We start from the raw sequence: 19,702 nt of genomic DNA, 5'->3' as shown, positions 1-19,702 counted from the left end.
AGAAGGCACAAAAAAAAAAAAAAAAAAAAAAACCCCAACAAGCTGGTAAGTGGAATTTGTGTCTGGTAAGTGAGAACTGGTGCCAGTCCTATTAGTCACTAAGATCATTTAAGGGTGGAGTGCACTAGCCGGATAAACATTAAACCAAAAGCAACACTTCCTTGTAACTGTTGGGGTTTCCTCAGAAATCTTTAAGATGAAAAACCTAGATGCCTAGGCAGGCAAATACTATACTTCGAGAAACCAACCTTTACTTTTCTCTTTCCTCTGTCCTCAGCTTTTGCAGAAGAGTGTTGAGTATATTACACTGGTGAATTAAGATTTCTCTGTTAAACATGTTTACATTCAGTCTTTTCAACTGAAGCATTCAATCATGACTCCAAGTAACAGAAACAGCATCGAGGTACAATGCATTTCAACTTGGAATCCTGTCTCTACTCCTCAGCACAATGCCTGGATGCAAGAGGTGCTTAATAAAGACCTGACTGTGTGATCAACTTATTAGTTGTAGAACAGAGTTATAATAATTGATTCACTTCTCTGAGCCTCCATTTTCATTTCTATGATCAGGAAGGAAACTTCTGTCTACCTTACAGAATTTTTGTGAGGATCAAATAGAATGATGTGTCTTGAAGTTTTGTTTTCTTATATCAGAAAAATGTATTAAATATCCCTCAAATGACAGATGAGAAACTGGGACTAATGGTCATCTCTGGGTAGATGAACCAAGAGACAGGGGTCACGGCTACACAAAAGATCTCATTTTCATTGTATATATAGTACTTTCCATCATATGAAAAAAATGTATATGTAAGACTGCTTAGTATGAAATTTAGGCTTTAGTAAAACCTTCATGAAAATTCAGAAGTATGTTATCTCATGTATATTCAGATCTGTTGTGTTGACTGCAATGCCCTGTAACAGTCTGAACTAGGTGTGTTCTACATGAGAATTAAAATTACACAGTAGAAATCTGCATACCTTTTAAAGTTACATTTCTTTTTCTTTCATTTTTGATTAAAGCAGAGTTGATTTACAACATTATGTTAGTTTCAGGTGTACACCAAAATTATTCAGTTATACATATATATTTTTTCAGCTTCTTTTCCATTATAGGCTATCACAGGATACTGAATATAGTTTCCTGTGCTATACAGTAAATCTGTGTTGTTTATCATATATAGTTGTATGTATCTGTTAATCCCATACTCCTAATTTATCCACCCCCCACTTTCCCCTTTGGTTACCATAAATTCATTTCCTATGTCTATGGGTTTATTTCTGTTTTGTAAATAAATTCATTTGTATTAATTTTTAGATTCCATATAGAAGTGATATTATGTAATTTTTGTCTTTCTCTGTCTGACTTCCCTCAGTGTGATAATCTCTAGGTCCATCCATGTTGCTGCAAGTGGCATTATTTCAATCTTTTTTATGGCTGAGTAATATTCCATTTTATATATATCACATAATACCTACATACATACATATATAACCTATATATATATCACGTTTTCTTTATCCATTCAACTGTCAATGGACATTTAGGTTGCTTCCATGTCTTGGCTATTGTGAATAATGCTGCTATAAGCATTGAGATGGAGTTACACTTCTTATCTCATGAAAATCAATGCTTTTTAACTTTTTTATACAATGGAAACATTAGTTCAGAGACACTTGAAAAGGCAAGATAGAAAGAACAGTATGGAATTTATATACTGGAATCTGATATAGTAGTTGTGTATCTAAACACATTTTATCCTGAGAAAGTCTGAAATGCAAGAAAAACAAGACTATTATAATAATTTAATCCAACAGAACACACCATAAGCTTGCTGAGCACCAACAAATTTCACTCATTTAATATTCTGATATACCTACAACCTCTTTTTTGGTTAGAGCTTTGCAACTGGGGTGGCAGTGTCCTTGAAAATTAGAACTATATCAGAGAATTGCACCTGAAATATACATATCCTCACCTAGATGTGTAAATAGTATGGCAATAACTACTCTATAATCTTTTAAAAAATAAATCCGAATAGAAGTGATGGCGAAATCTCTCAAGTTTTTCTTTTTCAGTAAAATTTAATTCAGCAAACTTGAATCTTAAGTTACCCAGAAAAGTATGGGGTAACAAATGTGGTAATCATAGAGTAGAGAGTCATCAGCACTATCCAAACGAATATGCATCCCTTGAACAACTCAAGAGGAAACTAAGAAGGAAAAACACAGGATTTGTTTCCCCATAAACAAGACACAAGAATACCCATAACCATTATTGAGGATTAATCATTTGAGGATCTTCTTCCCATTAATCTCAAGAGATTATCATGGCTCTTCTTTACTGACAGGAAATGTAGAGCTCTGTCCTGGCTCTGTGCCTATAGTCATAAGTTGATCTTATCCTTAAAACTTTAAAGCCCTTGTCTTTATTTTGAAGCCAGGATAACAGGGGGACACAGCGTGATTGTTGCAAAAATCATAGACTCGTGGGCTGAAAGAATCTTAAAGATGGTCTCATTAAGTAGTTATTTTTTTTTAGCAGAACTCTTTTATTCAAACAAAAATGTATGAAGTAAGATGAAAGCTAAATAGCTTTGGTTGAAGGAGGGTGCAGGTTAAATGTCTCCTGCTGGTCTCCAATCCTCTGCCTTGTAGTCCTTTGGGGAGCCCTAGTTCTCCACAGCACAACTTGAACACTGACTTAGTCCAACGTCATTTCATAGATTGCTTAAACTCAGGAGCTTTCTGAGTGCATTACAAATTAATAGCAGACTCAAGACTCCTTGTTCATTGTTGTATCCATAGTTGTAACAACAGACTTTTATTGAATGATATATTTGGGCTAAGCACTGCTTTAAATTCTTCACTTTCATTATTTCATTTATTCTTTACAATAACTCTCTAAGTACTGCTAAGATCAATTAATTAATTAATTATATTGAAGTATAGTTGATTTACAATGTTTCAGGTGTACAGTAAAGTGGTTCAGTTTTATACACACACACACACATATTCTTTTTCAGATTCTTTTCCATTATAGGTTATTACAAGATACTGAATATAATTCCCTGTGCTACACAGTAAATCTGTGTTGTTTACCTATTTTAGATATAGTAGTATGTATCTATTAATTCCAAATTCCTAATTTATCCCTACACCTCCTTCCCCCTGTGTTAACCATAAGTTCATTTTCTATGTCTCTGAGCCTACTTCTGTCTTGTAAATAAGTTCATTTGTGTCATTTGTTTAGATTCTACATATAAGTGATATCACATGATATTTGTCTTTCTCTGTCTGATTTACTTCACTTAGTATGACAATCTCTGGGTCCATCTATGTTGCTGCAAATGGCAATTATTTCATTCTTTTTTTATGGCTGAGGAGTATTCCATAGTATAAATAAACGACAGCTTCTTTATCCGTTCATCTGTTGATGGACATTTAGGTTGCTTACATGTCTTAGCTATAGCAAATAGTGCCGCTGTGAATATTGGGGTGCATGTATCTTTTCAAATTAGAGTTTTTTGTTTTTTCTGGACAGATGCCCAGGAGTGGGATTGCTGTATCACATGGTAAGTCTATTTTTAAGTTTTTTAAGGAACTTCCATACTGTTCTCCATAGTGGCTGCACCAGTTTACATTCCCATCAACAGTGTAGGAGGGTTCCCTTTTCTCCACATCCTAATATCAATTTAATAGATAAGAAAAGTGAGGGAAGAGAAAATAAGTAAATTGTCCAAGGTCACACAGTTATTATGTTGTCTTCCTAGGCCTCAGTTACTTTATCTGTAAGGAGATGGATAAAATAATTTCTGAAATGCATACTGGCATGCACTTCTAAAATTCTATAGTCTTTTGATTCCAAGTTGTGAGACAGGTTCTTTCACTATGAATTTTTCCTTCAAAACCAATTACCTTCCTCTGAGACTCTTAAATACTTGAGGCCTACATAGGGACATTTTAAGATGCAATTGTTTCAATTCGCCAATCGGGTGTATCTGATAACCTTCCACCTGTGATCAAGCGCTGTCATTGACCCAGTGTTTGTTGAAGCAATAAATGGTATGGTGGTGGTCATCTTGTAGTCAGAGAACAATGAGGTGGTGGGAAGAGGTGAGACCAAAAACTTACTTTGAGAAGGTTATTTAGTAGTAGAAGTAACAGAAAGATGCTGATTGTGCCCAGTAAACTATAAGAGGAGTTTAAAAACAAGCCAATAGCAGCAACAGCAGGTAATGACTGAGTCAATATGATAATGGTAAATTTGGAACAATTTTTGTTGTGCAAATGGCATAAATCTATGAATAATATGCAAATTTTTGCTTTACAATCAATTTGGTTAAAACATGACTTTTTGCATAAGAAACAAAACATTAGACAAATAATTCTGGAATCATTGTGAAGACTTTGTAATCTGAAGAGCAATATTTTTATGAAGATAACCAGTTCTTGAACTTTGACCAATGGATCATACATGGAGATGAATGCACCGACATCAAAGCACCATGACTCATTTAATCTTATTTTATTGTTTCAAGTAACATTTAAACTCAAGGATAGTTCACTACTTCCCTTGGTTTGAATTTCCTATTCATGGGGTTAGATTTCTTATTTCACTGTGTATGCGTGCCAACCTAAAGAATGTGTTTTTCACTCAAAGAGTAAAGTTACTGTGATTTTTAAAATACAAATTACAATTTTGTTCTGCCTCTGACCTTTTCCTCCCTTCCAGCCTCATCCTCTCCCCCATTTACAGTGTATCCTTTGTTAATTCCTTATTTCTTATAGTTTCCCAGTACACTGACCTGTCACATCTCTGTACCTTGGTACATACGGTTTCCCCTAACTGGAATATCTTCACCTCTTTCTACTCCCTGCCCAATAGGCCTGGTAATGTTCAATGCTCACCTTTTAATGTTCAGCTCATGTACCATTTTCTCTTGGAGTCCTTTACTGTTAAAAAATTGCAATGACTATCCTTGTGTATATCTTTTTTTTTTCTTGTATCTATCTTTGCACACTTTTTTGATTGTGCCCTTAGTGGAAATTATTAGAAATGAATTACTGTGACAAAGATTATTCACTTGTAGAAGGGTCTTAATACATACAAGAGCTCTTTCTCTTAAAATAGGAGTGATAAAATGTTTATGAAGTCCATTGGTTCCTGACTTGCACATGATAGCGCAAACGAGTGGCCCCTTCTGCTTTACCCTTCTTGCCCCTGAGCTCTCCAGGTGCTGATACTGCTTCCTTTTCATAAATGGCCCTGTTCCTGTTTCTGGGGAGCCTGTAAAGATCTGGCCCAGGTTATTTCCTTGTGCTAGAAACCTCCCCTCCACCCCTCTGTTGCCCTGGAGCTGTCCACCTGCCTTACCCATCTCATAGCACTCACCCTGATGGAGGCTCCAGACTGTAGAATATTAGTTTAAGAGGAACCAAATGGTCAGATTTCAGGGACTTTAAGGGGTCATGGAGCTATGATTTACTACATCAGTGCCTTTCAAAGTAATACCCTAGGATTTTTCAGAGATGCTTGAAGGGCTTCTAAAGGGAGAGAGGGAAGGAGGGGGCAGTCAGAGCCAAAGCTCTAGGTGCCCTGCCCTTCACGTCAACCAGGGTCCACTTTGTCTGTTTTATGTGTACTGTGTTCAAGTAAGTTTTCATTTAAAGAAGAAACAAACCAAAAATCTCCAATGCTTAAAAAAAGTTTTAACACATTTATGAGTTTGCCAAGCTTTGGTGGACTGGCCCAGTAACCTCACTTCACCACCATGTTTCATCTTAGGTCTCTTTTGGAAAAAGCATTCATTTGTTTATTTCCATTATGACCCATTCGTCCTGGTTTGCCTGAGACTTTCTTGGTTTTAGCACTGAAAGTTCTGTGTTCTGGGAACCACACTTAACCCAGGCAATGTTATCCTATTCCATTCATTTTTTTCCATGCATTTATTTTAAAAAAAATCACTGAGCAGTTACCGTGTGCCAGATGCTGTACTAAGCACTGGAGAATAAAGAAAAACTTTGACAAAGTCCCTGACCTTGAAGAATTCGCAGAGTAGTGGGTTCAGAAGGACACTAACACTCAACAACAACAGCAAAAACCTGGTAAATGATACTGCAGAGCAGTTCTCAAATGTTATATGTCTTCCATCATAAAAAAAATTGAGTATACAATCAAATAGATTATATCTGTAAATTACACTCATGTTCATAATAAGAGCTGAAACTATATGATTACTAAGTGCCAAGGATTATTCTAAGCACTTTACAAACATTAACTCCATTAACCCTCATAACAACCTGAGGTAGGCACTCTTACTACACCCACGATGGATTTTAAATAGCTGTAAATTCTTTGACACGCCTTCCATCGTGAGAGCTAATTTCTCAGAAGCTGACCTGACTTTTGTCACTTATGTGGTTAACAGGATTCAGGAGAAGTAACATGCTGGGACTTCTGAGGTTATGTTATTAAATGTCTTGATCTGGGGAAAGCCAGATGCCAAGTCAAAAAGCCCAAGTTGGACACATGAAGAGAGAAATACCCAAGCAGCCCCAGCTCTTCCAGCCCCCTGAGCCCAGGTGTGAGAGGCAGGAGTGAAGGAGCCTACAGATAATTCCAGTCCCAGTCACCAGATGATTACAATCATATGACAGATCCCAGATGAGAACCAGTGAGTTCAGTCATCCCCCAAAACTTTGGAAGATAATACTGAAGTATTGTTTTAAGTTACCAAGCTTTAGAGTGGTTTGAAATACAGCAATAAGTGATTGGAATGATACTCACTTTTACAGATGAGAAAACTGAGACACAGAATGTTTAAGTAACTTGTCCAAATCAAAACCAGCTAGCAAGTGGCAGAATCAGGATTTAAGCCCAGGCAGTTTAGCCCTAGAATCTGTGTTCTCAGCCAATAAACTGTTCTGCCTTTGCATCAAAAATCTTACATATACACAGATAAATTTTAAAATTTCTGATTTTTTCTTTCTATATTTATTGGGGATCACATTGATCATTCCCCCAGCACTGTTACAGTTACAAGAGAATAAGTTATTAAGTCAATCAGGGGCAACATTACAGAAGAGAACATCTAAGCTGGATCTTCAAGGATGTCAGAGGTTATTATGCAAGGAATGGGGAAGACGAAGGCAGTAGAAGTGAAATACTGTGAGGTACAAGGAGAAAGGTGCCAGGAGCTGATGCTGGGAAGGTGTAGAGTAAGGCAGGGAAGGGCCTTTACACCAAAGGAGGCTGGATTTCACCTTATATCAGGGAGCAATTAAAGGTTTTTCAACAAAGGTATAACGTAATAGATAAAAGATAATTCTGGTGGCAGCGTGGCGATAGCTGCAGAGAAAAAAGAGACCTAACAGATAAATTGCTATAGACCAGGTGCAAGAGGATGAATACCCTAAGAAGTGGGAGAAATAGGAGGAGGTGGGCTTGAGAGATATTCCTGAAGTGTGACTGACAAGACTGGGCAACCAATTAGATAACAGGAATAAGAGAGAGGCCATCCTCTAAGATGACTTCAATGTCTCTACAGTTTGGCCGACGGGTTGAAACTTTACCTGCAGCTCAGAAATGCTTCAAGAGTCAGTGTGTCACCTCCTCTCTGAACACAAACAGGTGTTCAAAGCAAAATCGGTATCGAGGACGATGTGCAGGTCAAAGAGGTCAGAGAACCAAACAACCTGCAGAGCTTCTAAAAACACACATGCCAAGACCAAACCCTCCTCAACCAGAATTTCTTGGGATAGCACTTGGGAATTTGTATTTTAACAAAGCTCCCCAGATAACCCTGCTTGTTCAAGTTGGAGAATTACTACTCTGAGGGTTCTTCTTAGCCTCTCTGTTCATTGAAGGTTGCTATTTCCCAAAAGGTCTATCCCTAATCATCTTCTCATCCTATGCACTCTGTCTGGACCATCTCATTTGTTTTGTGACCTCAACTATATCTGAATACTAAGGATTTCCAAATGTAACCCAGGTCTTTCTTCTGAGCTCTCTTCTATTATTTCTACCCTCAGCCTGAACATCCCTACCAGGATACACACTGGCATTATTGAAATAGCCAAAACCCCATATAACATTGTACTTGATGGTAAACGACTGCTTTGCTCCCAACATCATGAGGAAGATTAGGATCTCCACTTTTGTCACTGCCATTCAACACTGTATTGGAGGTTCCAGCATGAGCAATTAAAAAGTCAATAAAAATAAATAAAAAGGTATCCAGATTGGAGAAAAAGTAACACAATTTTTGTTTGCCGATGACCCGATCTTGCATATAGAAAAATCTTAAGAAATACTCTGCCAAAACTATTAAAATTAATAAGTTCATTAAGGTTGCAGGGGACAAGATCAATTTTAAAAATCATATTTCTATACACTAGTAAAGAATGATTCAAAAATAAAATTAAGAAACAACTCCATTTATAATAGCATCAAAAAATAAAATACTTTGGAGTACACCTAACAAAAGGAGTCCAAATCGTGTACTCTGAAACCTATAAACACTGTTGAAAGAAATGTTAAAAGACCCAAATAAATAGAAAGACATCCTATGTTCACAGACTGGAAGACTTAATATCGTTAAGATGGCAGTACTCCCTAAACTGATATACTCATTCAACGCAACTAACAAAATCCTCGCTGTCTTCTTTGCAAAAACCAACAAGCTGATCCTAAAAATCACATGTGAATGCAAGGGTCCAAAATAGCTGAAACGATCTGGAAAAGGAATAATAAGGTTGGATGATGCACATATCCTGATTTCAAAACTTAGTACAAAACTATAATAATCAAGACAGTGGGGTACTGGCATAAGGATAGACATATGGATCAATGGAATAAAAGTGAGAATCTAGAAACCTTGACATTGACAGTGAATTGATTTTCAACAAGGATGCCAGAAAATTCAATGGAAAAAGAAGAATTTTTTCAACAAATGATGTTGGGACAAATGGATGTCACATGGCAAAAGAATAAAGTTAGACCCCTACCTCACATGATATACAATAATTAACTCAAAATGGACCATAGACCTAAATGTAAGAGCTAAAACTATAAAACTCGTAGAAGAAAACATATTTGTAAATTTTCAGGACCTTGGATTAGGCTATGGTTTTTTAGCTATGACACCAAAAGCACAAACAACTAAAGAAAAAAATAAATATATTGGACTTAACAAAATGTATAACACTTTTGTTTTGAAAGATACCTTCAAGAAAGTGAAAAGGCATAGATAAGCAACAAGGATGTACTGTACAGCACAAGGAATTATAGACATTATCTTGTAATAACCTGTAACGGGGCATAATCTACAAAAATACTGGCTCACTATGCTGTACACCTGAAGATAATATAATACTGTAAGTCAACCATCTTGAATTTTAAAAAAGAAAGAAAATGAAAAGACAAATCACAGAAAAGAAGAAAATACATGCAAATCATTATCTGATAAGGGCATTCTTTATATATCCTAGATTTATATGGCAAGAATGTAGAAAAATCTGAACTTTTGTACATTGCTACTGGGAATGTAAAATGGTGCAGTCATTGTGGAAAACAATTTGATATTTCTTCTAAAACTTAAACACAGAATTATCATATGACCTAGTGATTCTAATCCTGGGTATATACCCAAGAGAGTTGAAAACAAGCACTCACACAAATGCCTGTTTGCCATTATTCACGGCAGTATTATACACAATAGCCAAAAAGCAGAAACAACTCAAATGTCCATCAAAAGATGAAAAGATAAACAAAATGTGGAATATCCATACAAGAGAATACTATTCAGCCATAAAAAGGAATGAAACAATATGGTGCTACGATATGGACGCTACAATATGGATGAAAATATGCTAAGTGAAAGAAGCCAGACACAAAAGGCCACATATTGTATGATTCCACTTGTATGAAATAGCCAAAATAGGCAATCCACAGAGACAGGAAGTAAATTAGTAGCTTCCAGAGGTTGGGGGAATGGGGATGGCGACTGAATACTAATGAATACAGGGCTTCTTTCTGGGGTGATGAAAATGTTCTACATTTAGAAACTGATGATGATTGCACAACTCTGTAATCACACTAAAAGGTCTGAATTGTACACTTTAAATTGGTGAATTACATGGTGTATTAATCAGGATTTGCCAGAGAAACAGAACTAATAGGATATATATGTAGATATACATAAGAGGAAATTTATTATAGGAATTGGCTCACATGGTTACAAGGGCTGAGAAAACCCATAATCTGCCATCTGCAAGCTGGAGAAACAGGAAAGCCAGAGGTATAATTCAGTCTGAGCCTGAAGACCTGAGAATCAGGGGAGCCAAGGGGGTAGCTCCCAGTCTGGACATCCCAGCCCAAGAGAAAGAGAATTCACACTTTCCTCCTCTCTGTGTTTTACTCCTGCCTTCAACAGTTTGGATGATGCCCATCCACACTGAGGAGGGTGGGTCTTCTTTTCTCAGTCTACAGAATCAAATGCTAATCTCTTCCAAAAACACCCTCACAAACGCATCCAAAAATGTTTTGCCAGCTATCCACGCATCCATTAGCCCAGTCAAGTTGATGCATAAAACTAACCATACAGTATGTGAGTGATATCTCAATAAAGCTGTTAAATTTACTAAGATTCAGGTGAAAATCAGTCAATGGCTACATGTAATTTCCAATGTAAGGGTTGGAAAAATACCATGAAAATATAACAGAGAATGGTTGGGATAATGCAAGTTCTATCCTTCTAAGTGTAACACTCCACAATTAAAATGAAAATAGAAAAATATGACTCTCTTAAACTGTAGATGTGGATTAAGATTAATTTGCAGGCACCACAATGAAATAAAATGGTTTAAAACTTTTTGTAGATGTCAAATAAGATCTATGTTGAAAGTCTAGCATGTGGAACAGAGGAAAATATTATAAATGGAGCTCCTTTGGTTGAGGTTTGGAGACTTGGAAGAAAGCCTCTGCCTCCACACCTCCAAACAAAAGCAATTCTGCACAGCCACCTCTAAGCACCATGCAGCACAGCTGAAATGGTGCAGGGACTCAGCTCCCCAGTTTCTGGCAAAGTACAGAAACTCCAAGGGCTTCTGTTTCCTAACTGTCAGATGAAGGAGTTGAACTAAAACTTGAAAGCCTCTTCCTATCCTCAAGTCTGTGGCCCTAAAACAGCTAACTCAAAGTCTAGTAGCTATTGGCTTCTAAAATGTTTACCACTTACCTTAGAGTTTAAGGAATTCCAACTGAGATCAAAACAAGGCTGGAGCTATTCCCACCTTTCCCAAACCTATAAAATAAAAAGCAAACTTTGGATGAAAAATAGAGAGCAGGAGAAAGGCTTATATCAAAGTTAGTGAATTAGTCTGAACAAAGGGCAGCTGGTTTCCATTGATCTTTCTTATCTCCTAGATAAAGGTAGTTAATGGGCCATAAATACAAACAAAGGGTCTGCAGATCCCAAGAAGAAGGAGGGAGGCGGTACAGCCCTCCCTTCCAGGTGGCAGCACCTCAAGAAGTAGAACAAAGGGTCTCTACTGAGACGAGGAACTGGCTGCTAGTCTTACAGCTGTAGAACAGGGAAATACTTGAAGTCCTAAGAACAGGAAACCAGTTGAAGAGCTGGGGGAGGGAGGGACGGGGTAAATGGAGCAGAGACTGTGCTAAGGTGCTGTTAAGGTTGGTAGAGATTGTGTTGAACGAGGGAAATGGCAGCCCTCAAACAGAAATATCCGAGGGAGGGCCTTGGCACATCTACTCCTAGAACTGTGGTCTAACTCCTTGGTACAGAAAGTGGAGTTCATGGACCAGCAGTGTGGACAGCACCAGTGTGTTTACTAGAAATGCAGAATCTTAAGGCCAACCTACATCTACTGAATCACAATCTGCATTTTAACAAGATCCCTGATGACTGTACATTAAAACAAATACACCTGAAAATGGAATAGACAATTAGCTACCCTTGGAGGAAACTACCCCTTCTTTAATCCTTGGATTTCCATGAAATCAAGGATGAATTTACCTGACATTGAACAGAAGCATGAATCTGATGTGAGTGAATATCTTATGATGCTTACCATCACAACTTAATTAAGCTGAACTTCAATAGCTTAAACTTTACCATAAAATGAGGTACACTTTAGCCTAATATGGGTCTGTCTTATACATTCCAGTTTCTGAAATATTTTTAGGAATGATCCTTATATTGCAACATTATCTATAGAGAAGTCCCTTTGCATAAATCCTGCCATGGCAGGCCTGGGAAGTACTGGGAAAATAAGTTGTTTATCTTTGACCCTTTTAGGGTCTTTCTTTAACTTTAAAAAATACCTTAGTGTGATACTTCAGATACACAAAAGCATGTACTCTAAGAATATGTGTTCTGCTTAAGAATAAGAACACTATCAATATCAGGATTTACTTCCTTTAGGATCTTATGCCAGTTTCTGAAGGAGTCTGGCTTCTAGTTACCTGGCATTAATGGAGAAGATTTGAGAAATACATATTCAATAAGGTGCTATCTGCTGAGAAAAGCTTTAGATGTTTACTATCCTCGGGTGCATAAAAATTTTTATGGCATTTTTTCTAATCATGAAAGTGTACATATTCAATACAGAAATTTTTGAAAATAGGGAAAGTACGAAGAAAATAAAAATAACCAATAGTAATCCTACAGTCTCCAAATAATTTTAACATTTTGAAATTCACAGGTGCGTGCACACACACACACACACACATACACCTACAAGTATCTTTTATTAGGTATCTTGAGTTCCTTTCAAGGCATAAAGATAGGAGTCTCTCATAGTGGAATTCAGGCATTGTAGCAGGCTAGTGGGAAACTTATTTGTCATTAAGGTTTTCTCAAATTGTACCAAAGAAAACATCTGCATTTCCAAAATGATAGCATTATGGTGATACTCTCAGATATTCAGTTATTAAGTAACCCAAACAGCTCTAGGCCCATGATAGGGGTATTAATAATTTAACATTATAACTCAAACAAATTGGCATCAAATTCACATTCTCACAATAAACTAACAGTATTCAGCCAAATTCATGCTAAGTAACCATGTATCTGATGCCTCATGTATTTTCATGTTCACAGATACAAATTTACCAGAGGACTTTTAACAGTGAAATGACACCAGAACAGAACTAAGGTACAAGGAAACCTTAGTTCCTTCTAATAAACCATCCTTGCACCGGACAAGCTGTGTAGGCAAGTGCAACTGTTTCAGGGGAGTAAATGAGGAGGTGAGTGTTAAATGAAAGACAGACAGGTTTCAAGTGTGTATCATAAATTCTTTTCTCACTGAGCAATGGCAACTAGCCTAGCAGGTTCTTCTTGTCCCCTTGGGGAAAAAGCATGCAGAAACATATAATTCTTGCACAATGTTTTTTGAATTAACAGATTTTGGTTTTTATGAGAGAATCCTCTACCTGAGAAGAGATAATTATCTAGAGACTAAGAAAGATGCTTTTCTAGCTGAGCTAATATTTCCCCTGTGGTTTTAGTCTCTAGGACTTAGGAAATAATACTTCAGTTTAAGAGGTGTATGGGTGGAGCTTGCAGGGGGTGTTAAGTTCAGGAATTTGAATCAAGATACTAGCAAGGGATGGAAAAAAAGTGAAAAAACATGCCAAAGGCAGGATCCAAAATATAAAGAGCCAAATAAACTAAAATCAGAATCAAAGGCTGAGTTCACAAATCACAGTGCCAATGCAGAAAATGCCAACAGTAAGATTCAAACTGCAAAGAAAGTACAGGAAGACTGGTATCAAAGAGTAAGCCTCTGTATATTTTTCTAAAGAGGGTTAAAAATATAAGCAGTTGCCTACATGAGTGGATCTGGCCAGCTTGGAGGGAGATGACGTCACTTTATCCCTCATGAAGCCAGAAGTTCATATCTGGCAGCCAACCTTGATACCAGACTATATGTTATAGATTAAATCAGCCAGTATAGGTATTTAGCAAACGATGTTAAGCAACTAATTTAGCACACTTTACATTTGTTTAAATTATTATGTTGAGGAGGAGGTTCTGAGAATTTTCAGTTGTGATATAAGTAGAAAATACTGTGTGACTCACTTGAAAGAGGTCATCACTTGTAGATTTATTAAACAGAGAATTACCATTTGTATGCTATAACAAGCCAGAGCCAAAAATCTAAATGTAACAGCCCAACTTTGCAAAAACCACTTGCCCATTAATCATGTATGTTCTTAATAGTTTTGCTGGGTTTGATGTTCTCACTAGAGCTTTAAGTCTCAAATTCAGCATTCTGGTCATTGTTTGTTCCTCTGTTCCACAGCTATAAATTACGTTTGGTGTTATGTAAACTAGGGCCACATCATCCAAAAACTGGAGTTTAGGAGCAGGAATAGTTAACCAAGAGGTAGGGTCACATATTTTTACATCCCTCTTCTAATATAAAAATACACATAGGGTTATTGTTAAATACTACTATCAGGCAAGATTTTACTGAATGCATATACATAAGTTAAATGTAATACTTCTACCACCTTTCAAAATATATCACATTTTGGTTTTATGCCCAGACCAAGTAGGAAGGCCTTTTTTTCTAATTGACCCTGAATGTAAGTCTTATAAAAGGTCTCCTGCCAAGATGGTCCCCACATTTCAGGCCGAACTAGTCTCAAAATTCCTCTGGTAACAAGAGCTCAGCGAGGTTTTTCTCTAGCTTAATCCAGTCCATACTCTTCTCCTGCTACACAGAATTACTTCAGGAGTTAACTGAGGTTTAGTTTTCTCACAGCCCCCTACCCTCCAGATCAGTTACAGGTCCTTATCAGTTTCTTCTGTTTTGTTCTCTTTTCACTTGGTTTGAGAATAAAGAGATGCTAGTCTCAAAGACATCTTGAAAAAAGGAATTTTTTTAATTGAAGAATAGTTGATGTGTAATATTATGTAAGTTACAAGTGTACAATATAGTGATTCACAATTTTTAAAAGTTATGTTCCATTACAGTTATTATAAAATATTGGCTGTATTCTCCATGTTGTACAATATATCCTTCTAGCTTATTTGATACATAATAGTTTGTGCTTCTTAATCCTCTACCATTATACTGCCCCTCCCCCTCCTCTCCCCACTGGTAACCACTAATTTGTTGTCTAGATCTGTGAATCTGCTTCTTTTTTGTCATATTCACTAGTTTGTTGTATTTTGGGGATTTCACGTATAAGTGGTATCATACTGCATTTGTCTTTCTCTGTCTTACTTCACTTAGTGTGATAATCTCTAGGTCCATCCATATTGCTGCAAATGGCATTATTTCACTCTTTTTTAATGGCTGATGGTATTCCATTGTGTACGTTTATCTCACATCTTCTTTATCCATTCAACTGTGGATAGACACAGGTTGCTTCCGTGTCTTGGTGATCATAAATAATACTGCTATGAACATTAAGGTGCCCGTGTCTTTTTGAATTAGTGTTTTTGTTTTTTCAGATATATGCCCAGGAGTGGAATTGCTGGGTGATATGGCAGTTCTATTTTTAGTTTTTTGAGAAACCTCCATACCGTTCTCCACGGTGGCTGCACCAATTTATATTCCTACCAACAGTGTATGAGGGTTCTCATCTCTCTATATTGTTGCCAACATTTGTAATCTGAATTCTTTCTGATAATAGCCATTCTGACAGGTGTGAGGTGATATCTCATTGTGGTTTTGATTTGCATTTCCCTGGTGATTAGTGATGTTGAGCATCTCTTCATGTGCCTGGTGACCATCTACATTTCTTCTTTGGAAAAATGTCTATTCAGGTCTTCTGCCCATTTTTTAATCAAGTTGTTTGTTTGTTTGTTTTGGATGTTGAGCTGTATGAGCTATTTATATATGTTAGATATTAACACCTTATCATAGGCCACATCCTTGCAAACACTTTCTCCTATTTAGTGGGTTGTCTTTTCGTTTTGTCTATGGTTTCCTTTGCTGTACAAAAGCTTTTAAGTTTCATTAGGTCCCATTTGTTTATGTTTGCTCAAAGACACAGCCTCGTATGACACAGTAGACTACAAATCCACAGGAAGTCATTTACTGTTAAGTTTTCTGTTAAAAAGTTATTTACTGTTAAGAAGAGAGCGAACCTCCCTTACCAACAGCAATCCAGCTGTTCTCTGTTCACTTTTGTTTTCCCTCAGTCTACTTCTGATAGATTGTCTTATTTTTGTTAACGTGTATCAAAGCATACTCTTGATTTAAACATTTTATAGTGCTTATTAGATGATTGTAATACGCATTCATTGAAAATACAGTTAAACAAATTGAAGAAAATAAATTATCCATGACCTCACCAACCTCAGTGGCACTGTTTTTCTATACATATGTGTACACATGTGGATATTCACACTAATTTCAAAAGCAATCATCTGTGCACATTATTTTTAGACTGTACTTTTTCATATAAAATATATATTCAACAGCATCATTCTTAATATGCTGCATAGGAGTCCATCTCATAGATGGCCTACAATTCAGTTGTGAATATTTACTATTTTAAATTATTTTTAAACTGCTGGATTTAAACAATGCTATAATAACCTGAACCGAAAACTAAGATGTAGCCTTAGTTATTTTTTTCTTTAAAATTTCTGCAGGTGAACTCGTTGGACAAAAAGCTATGCATAGTTTTAAGCCATTTAATAAACACTGTCAAATTGCCCTGTTAAAAGTATTACAACTTAGCACTTCTCTCTTACTTTATAAAAATGCCTTTTTCCCAATACCACCACTTCCTTTTTTAAATTCTTTTCCCCCCTCCTCTTTGCTGATCTGCTGGATGAAAGGTAATATCTCACTGTTTTAATTTGTTTATTTCCCTATTACTAGTAAAAGCAAATATTTATTTGCCATATATTTGCATATATTTAATTGCTGTTTGCATTTCATTTTCATTGTTTTTGTCCATTTTCCCACATAAATAGCATATTTTATGTTATTTCTTATGTAAATGTGCTTCTTATATTTTTTACTATTGATTTGAAAAAGTTGATATATATACTAATAGTAAATCTTCATACATTTATTATAACTTCCTCTGTATGGAAGTTTCCCAGACTGGATAAACCCAAAATATACATTAATAAGTAATTGATTAAATACATTATCATTCATTTATGTAATGGAATATACAAGGCAGATGTTAAGAAGAGCAAAGTAGCTCTATATTTGCTGACAAGGAAAGATGTGCATGATGATATACTGTTGAGGGAGAAAGACTAGATGCAAAATGTCACTGACACTGATTCTTGTTTTGAAAAGTTTATGCTTTAGGAACACACTATATATGTGTATATATGTATTGAGAAAGGTCTGGAAATATATAATACATATTTTTGAAAGTAGTTACCTATGAAGTGAGAGATTAAAGAAGGGGACATTATTTATTTTATATAACCCTGTATTGTTTGATGTTTTTATGTCAATGTACCATGAACTCACAATGAATATATATGGCTTTCCCAATTGAAAAATGCTAAACAAGAAAAAGGGAACACATTTTAATTTTTGTATAACTGTATCTTTTCCTGTAAGGTTTTTACTTTTGACATCAAACATAGACCTTTCTTGTCCAAGATTATATAATTACTCTATTTTCTATTTTAGCATTATTATGGCTTTACATTTATACCTTTGATCAATTACAATTTATTTTGCTGTGATACCAGTCACAAAACACTAATAAAAATCCATCTTTCCCCAATTTTATGTTATTGTAAATTATTCTGTATCCTAAAATCTGTCAGTTAAATATTCTGTTCCACTGACCTGTCTTTCTAGTTGAACACTGATACCACACTTGTTTTAATCTTTATAACTTTAAATGGATTTGAGTGTCTGATAGGCGAACAAAAGACAATCTGTGGTCTGAAGGGAAAATATTTACAACACATATAATGAAAAAGATCCCTAACATGTCAAGAATTCCTTTAAGATGCTTTTAGCTCAAGTATCAGAAACTTACTTCAAAAGGCTTCAAAAATAAGGAATTTTAGTGACTCACACAAATGGAAGTCCAGAGGTGGACAGGCCTCTGGGTTCAGTTCACACTATGGCTCCATTTCCCTGTGAATTTCTCTGCTCTTCCCCCATGTCAACTAGCTTTGTCTTTGAGATTGGCTTCCCTTATTATCTCTAGATGGCTCCCAGCAGCAACAGGGCATATTTTCTCCCAAACCCTTCCCTTCAATACAATTGTGCCAACTTAGGTAATTTGCCCAGGCTTGGGCCAAAAACTGTGCCCAAAGCTAATGCTTTGAGATGATGACTTGAACATGAATTACTCCCTGGCCCTTCAAACCTCGTCCCTAGTAACTTCTCTATTGAATTCTTATACTTTGGACATGTATATTTAAGACACAGCTCTTCTTTCATGCAGTACTTTTACATGCTCTTCTATGTGGAAATAATCTCACATTACCTGATTCGGAAGTCTACAGAAAAGGCAGAATATGGCCCAGTTTCATGATAGAGCTGCTTTATTTTACTATAGTATTTCCATAACATTTTTGTTTCTAATGTGATCTACTGACATCAAGAAAGCAGATATATTTATTGACAATTTCCTTTTGTATATTGTGATCAATGTCTAAAAGCATATCTTTACTTAAAGACCTAAGTTGAGGGAACATCAATTAATATTGGCCAATATACTATAATTTCAAATCATGAGTCACTATTAAATGAAATCTAATCAGCATATTACCTGAAATTTAATTGGGAATAAAAAAAACACTTCTTAGACTAACTGAAACCAACTTACTGACAAATTTTAATTATAAAATATTTCAAGCAATGTTATAATTTTTGTCTGTGTTTGGTAACCTGCAACTAACAAACTGCTATTTAATAATGACCTGCAAGAGAAATGGTAAGTATCTTTATATACCAAAACACTAAGCAATAGATAAATCCTAATGAAATAAATTAGGAGCTGTGTTATCAAAGGTGCTTTAGGTGCAATACTCTTGGACAATATGGTAAAGGCAAAAAGCTATGTTAAAATATATAAATGTTGAGTTTTAGGTGTTTTTTTTTTTAATTTGAGACAAATAACTTTTTAAAAATTACAACTATCTTCCATTATTTGCACATTTCCAATTTATTTTTTATTGAAGTGTAGTTGATCTACAATGTTGTGTTAGTTTCTGGTATACAGCATAGTGATTCAGTTATACATATATATATTCTTTTTCATATTTTTTTATTATAGGTTATTACAAGATATTGAATGCAGTTCCCTGTGCTATATAGTAGGCCCATGTTGTTTATCTATTTTATATATAGTAGTTTGTATCTGCTAATCCCAAAGTCCTAATTTATTCCTCCAACCCCTTCCCCTTTGGTAACCATAAATTTGTTTTCTATATATGTGAGTCTGTTTCTGTTTTGTAAATAAATTCATTTGTATCATTTTTTAGATTCCACATATAAATGATATCATATATTTACCTTTCTCTTTCTGACTTACTTCACTTAGTAAGATAATCTCCAGGTTCATCCATGTTGCAAATGCATTTACAAATGGCATTATTTCATTATTTTTATGGCTGAGTAGTATTCCATTTCTTTATCTAGTCATCTATTGATGGACATTTAGGTCACTTCCATGTCTTAGCTATTGTAAATAGTGTTGCTATGAACATTGGGATGCATGTAT

At 35.7% G+C, this 19,702-nt stretch overlaps 1 protein-coding gene across 5 annotated transcripts in view; it reads right to left on the bottom strand.

Annotated features, from left to right (window-relative positions):
- The window catches only part of PLIN2 (perilipin 2), a 76,342-nt gene that overhangs the window by 44,801 nt on the left and 11,839 nt on the right, over positions 1-19,702 (bottom strand). For all 5 annotated transcript variants that reach the window (XM_074361525.1, XM_010946027.3, XM_074361523.1 and 2 more), the window contains exon 3: positions 11,241-11,306. The gene's annotated coding sequence lies outside the window, so the exon portion shown is untranslated. The remainder of the gene's footprint in view (positions 1-11,240; positions 11,307-19,702) is intronic.

This window comes from Camelus bactrianus, chromosome 4, assembly GCF_048773025.1.
Source record: "Camelus bactrianus isolate YW-2024 breed Bactrian camel chromosome 4, ASM4877302v1, whole genome shotgun sequence".
Lineage (NCBI taxonomy): Eukaryota > Metazoa > Chordata > Mammalia > Artiodactyla > Camelidae > Camelus > Camelus bactrianus.
Note: the sequence above shows the minus strand (reverse complement) of the source record. Positions and strands in the feature narration are given on the sequence as shown.